The sequence below is a fragment of the Schistocerca serialis genome, chromosome 3, assembly GCF_023864345.2.
Source record: "Schistocerca serialis cubense isolate TAMUIC-IGC-003099 chromosome 3, iqSchSeri2.2, whole genome shotgun sequence".
NCBI classification, from domain to species: domain Eukaryota; kingdom Metazoa; phylum Arthropoda; class Insecta; order Orthoptera; family Acrididae; genus Schistocerca; species Schistocerca serialis.
Window position 1 is genome coordinate 436,501,102 of NC_064640.1, and position 5,340 is coordinate 436,506,441.

A 5,340-nucleotide genomic window follows, 5' to 3' on the forward strand; every position below is an offset into this window, starting at 1 on the left:
TAACCCGCACTGGCTGTAGAATACTTTTTATTAAAAGTCACGACCGGTTTCACGTCACTAGAAGACGCACCCTCAGGTGATAATGATTATTTTTAACAAGTCGTTGCGAGAAGGTATCTGCCGCATAGCCACTCCCCATCGTTCACGTCAATTTGTAAACAAATAGCACGATAAAAGCGGCTGTCCATTTTTAAAACGCAGAACCATGCCACAAGCAGGAAGGTGGTTGAGCGGCGAACGTAAAACCACAGCGAAAATCCGATGAAGCTTTAAGCAGATATGCTGCGCAGTGTCTCTAGTACGCCCATCGATTGTGTCACGTCGCACCTTTCAGTCCTGAGAACACAGTGAGCAAATAAAGATGCCTAAAACAATAGAGTCTTCCAGCAAGTATGAAGTGTGTGCTCTCATTCACTGAGGGTTTCCGCCTGATTTCGTACAGCCCACGTAACGTAACTGTCATGTGTGACAGCAGAGTGCGGCAATGTTGCAGGAACTCACTCCAGCTACAACAAAGACGCTCCTGCAGCATTTCCGATGGTGAATGTTTGCTCACCCACCATACAGTCGCCGGCCGTGGTGACCAAGCGGTTAAAGGCGCTACAGTCTGGAACCGCGCGGCCGATACGGTCGCAGGTTCGAATCCTGCCTCGGGCATGGATGTGTGTGATGTCCTTAGGTTAGTTAGGTTTAAGTAGTTCTAAGTTCTAGGGGACTGATGACCTTAGAAGTTAAGTCCCATAGTGCTCAGAGCCATTTGAACCATTTGCCACCATACAGTCCAGACGTGGCTCGCTCTGATTTTCATCTCTTTGCTCACATGAACCGCTGGCTATAAGGACAGCATTTTGTCACAGACAACGAGCTGGGCACCAGGATAGAGAATTAGCAGAACGCACAGCTCGCTGCATTCTATGACGAGTGTATTGGAAAGTTCATACAATGTTACGAGAAACGCCTACGTCGGAGCGGTGACTATGTAGAGAAGTAGAACTTTTTCCAATTCATGGCGAGATTATGCAGCAACCAGTCATAAATGTTTTGAAGAGCTAAACAGTTTTGGTTCCAAATCAGGTTTTAATATTTTACGTTTTGCCAATAACGCATTTCGCGTTGTTTAAGGCATCTTCAGATTGGCGGGTAGAACAGGTGTTGAACACATAATCAGCTGTTCATGTAAATGGTTCAATGGCTCTGAGCACTATGGGACTTAACAGCTATGGTCATCAGTCCCCTAGAACTTAGAACTATTTAAACCTAACTAACCTAAGGACAGCACACAACACCCAGCCATCACGAGGCAGAGAAAATCCCCGACCCCGCCGGGAATCGAACCCGGGATCCCGGGCGTGGGAAGCGAGAACGCTACCGCACGACTCATGTAAATGTCTTAGCAGGCAGACACCGTTGTGAATATTTAAAGAACACTGCTTGCTGCTCTGAAATAAAGATGTGTTGAATATACGGAAAGACACGTTTAATATACATAAAAGACCGCAGTAGATAGTTGCCCTTGCCGAGACTTTGCACAGCACTCATATAGCAGGCCTGATGCCGTTTTTGGTGTCTTTTGCACTGCGTTCTATATTCTGCAAGGGCACAGCGCGACGTCTCTTAAGACTGGACACTACCTACTAAGGTCTTTTACGTGTTTTAAACGTGACTTCCCGTGTACTGAACGCTATTTTACATAAGGGCACCACACAATGTTCTTAAAGTATTGACAACAGTGTTTGCCTGGTAAGACACTTGCGTGGATCGTAGCCTATCTCTTCAACACCTGTTGTGGCAGCCAATTTGGAGATGCCTTTAAAATGTGAAACGCGTCATTGGCAAAATATAAAATAATAAAGATTGTTTTGCAGCCAAGATTCTTTATAGCTATAAAATTCAAAACTGTAGAGAAATACCTGGAAGCTGTAGCTAAATGTTGCAAATAAAGTATTTCTGATTTTCTCTACGCTTTCCATTTCGTGACTGATTGGAAGTTGGAAAAAAACTCGTATTCCTGTTTAAAGTTAGTCTTATAGTATTTATTTTAATTCATTAGAACGTTAAGCTGCTAAACTTCTCAATGTAAGAATAAACTAATTATTGTTGTTGATATACGCATCGAAGGAGATTTTTATCGCCGAAGTAGTTATTAGCGCCGATGTCTGCGTATTTCCTCATCCGCACAGACTGCTACATAGAAACATTCTTTTGGAGCACGCCAGAAATTTATTATGCACTGAGTGATTTCGCCCTGTCGAACGACGTGTTGCCTTCTATCTGCGAGGAAGCTCTGAATCCAAAGTAGATGGGTTCGATATCCTGTAAGCATGTATTTTGTTTCCTAGGGTGCTCCCTGGCTACATTGTTCAGTGGATATTTTTGCCTCAGACATATCCAGTATAGCAATTAGAGGTGGACGTGCACTATCGTCCATGCATAGGAAGTCTAAATCATGTGATCCTCTGAAAATGCGTACATTTGATTGAAGTATCTCATTTCTGTACCTCAGAGGTGTTATTAACATTCCTCTGACCACTAACGAACATTTCAAGTTCCGTGCACTCCCCCCCCCCCCCCCCCCCCCCCGTCTTAACTATGCCATGCCTTCCTACAAAAGAATACCATCACCACCACACGCGGCGTTTTGCACGAAACTCCTGTGTGTTTACTTGTTACTGCTTCCCATCTAGACGAATACGTAGCAAGATTCGTTTTCCAATCTGAATCTCAGTTTATCTGTGAATACCAGATCCCTCAGTTCAGTTATGCACATTGTCGATCTTGTTGATTCCGAACACAGACACAAGGTGTTCACTGAATAAAAACGTGCTATAAAAATAATATCTATTGTCCATTTTCGAAGTTCGTTTAGGACACTGTTTCAAAAAAATGAGGCATACCAGCAACAGCCTCGCAATTAATTTACTGTCTTATGAAGAATGTTGCCAAGAAATAGGCACAGGTTACAAATAATGGCTGCATTCATAAACACAACAGTAGGAACCAAAAGAGCCTACGCCAAACTTAACTTATATGAATATGAAGATGGTATCTGTTCTTTCGGACATGTCCGAAAGAACAGATACCATCTTCATATAGATAAGGCTTGCCAGCCAATGATCTTCTTCAGAGCAGATGCACTCACATTGCCCAAACTCTTACGGGAATCGGTTGATTGACTGCCGCGAGTAATGAGTATAGTGGGCAGGGGCACTACAAATGTAGTGTGTGGACAGTCAGTTGGAAATGTGGGTCTCACGGGGAGCGTGCTAGAGATAAGTCCCTGCAGTTGCAATATCCTCTGTGTCCTCGATGGCTCAGTCGGACAGAGCGTCTGCCATGTAAGCAGGAGATCCGGGGTTCGAGTCCCAGTCGGGACACACATTTTCAACTGTCGCTGTTGATATTTATCAACGCCTGTAAGCAGCTAATGGTCTGGATTTCATTGCAATTTCAATCTTAACTTAGTCTTACTGTTGTACAGAAAGGAGAGATGTGTGGAGCCATAAAAAACACTGCCTGAAAAAACTTGAAGTACCCAGAATACACGATAGGATGTCAATGTAACTGCGTATACGGTGTAGATCGACGGGTATGTAAATGACTGGAGTTGCAGTTCTGTGTGACAGCCAAACGGCCACCAGACTGCATTAGTGTCGTTCGTATTTAGTGTTGTTACATGATCTTGTACGGAATACAGGGTGGTCAGAAACACACTGAAAATCTTGTAAGAGTGTTACAGGGTAGGTTGTGCTGAGAAATAATCACTAAGGAAAAAAATTCGATACGCTGAGCCGTATCCGAGTTAACTAGCACCGAAGTTAGCCAATCAGGCCGTTTTGTGCACAAGTTCAAGTGACCTGTCAGATACAGTTAGTGTCAGTCGTTATCATAGCGCATATGATTGCGCACGAGACCACTTAGCCTTTGACTCGCGTTCGATCCCCACTGTCGTCCCACATAAAATTTATCCATCGCTCTCTTGTGGCGTTTTATGAAACCGAACGAATAACACGATTGGTGACACCGTCGCTGGTGGGCCGCTTGAATTTGCACGCAACGGCCTGTTTCAATGCTAATTAACTCGGAAACAGTCCAATGTATCGAATTTTTTTGTGAGCTATTGTTTCTTAGCACAACCTATCCTGCAATATCTTTACAAGTTTTTCAGAGTGTTTGTGACCACCCCCTGTATTGAACGTGAGCAGCGTCCGATTTTGAGTGATAACTGAAGGACACGGAGATGCCGCGTTCTTGTTCGAGACGGCGTTATCAGCATCTGACGGAGTTGTAAAAGGGCCTTAGTATGGGTCTTCATTTCGTTGGCTGGTCGTATCGTGCCATGTGTGGAACTGCACGGGAACGCGAGGGAAAAATTACTCGTTGTGAAGGTTCCAGTCGATCAAGTCTAAGTATCAAACTGCAGGATTGCCATACTGCGCACCAGTCACCAAACGCCTTCACCTGCGCCTAACATCCGAGAACACATAATGGACTTCCTGCCACATTCTGTAACGCGCGAGGTAGCCGTGGGGTCTGAGGCGTGTTGTCACGGTTCGCGGGGCCCCCCCGTCGGAGGTTCGAGTCCTCCCTCGGGCATGGGTGTGTGTTTTGTCCTTAGCGTAAGTTAGTTTAAGTTTGATTAAGTAGTGCATAAGCTTAGGGACCGATGACCTCAACAGTTTGGTCCCATAAGACCTTACCGCAAATTTCCAAATTTTTTTCCACATTCTGTGTCATCCCGCACGACTGGTCAGAGACAAGCAGCTGCCGGACTAGGGAATTGTCATTCCTTGTGCAGGCTGCCATTTATACCACAACGCAATCGGATGTATTTGGGAGTGGTGCTGTGACCCGGAATCCTGATGAATGGCGTGGAATTGTGATCAACAATGCATTGTGATTCTGCCCTATCCCAAATGACCGACGATTATGGCAGCTACGTGAGGAGGGGTCCCATTCTTCCAGTGCTCTGGAGAGGCACAGAGGTGTTTTTCCTGGCGTAGTGGTGTGAGAAACCATCGGGTACGACTCCAGCTCACGGCTGGCACTGACTGAGGGAATTCTGATGTAGTGGTACGCCACGGACATCTTGAGTCGTCATGTCTCATGCGACAGTATCGTATGGGATTTCTCAACAGGACAATGCTCGTCTACACATGGAACGTGGTCTATGTATAACAAGTGCCGCGTTCTTAACCATAGCGAGTTGTCGTGATTACCAGCCACGGAATAGGCCTGCTTGACCTTTCGTGTGATTTAAATTTAGCGTTCGTCCCATGCGACTGAAAACACTTTTAGCCGGTAACGTGTACATTACTATGACAAGATCCCAGGTTTATGTAT

The 5,340-nt window shown here is 45.2% G+C and overlaps 1 non-coding gene across 1 annotated transcript; it reads left to right on the top strand.

Moving 5' to 3' along the window:
- The first annotated feature begins 3,299 nt into the window (after window positions 1-3,299).
- On the top strand, window positions 3,300-3,374 carry Trnat-ugu (transfer RNA threonine (anticodon UGU)). The gene has a single exon. It is a non-coding gene; the product is annotated as a tRNA-Thr (tRNA).
- Window positions 3,375-5,340: the final 1,966 nt, after the last annotated feature.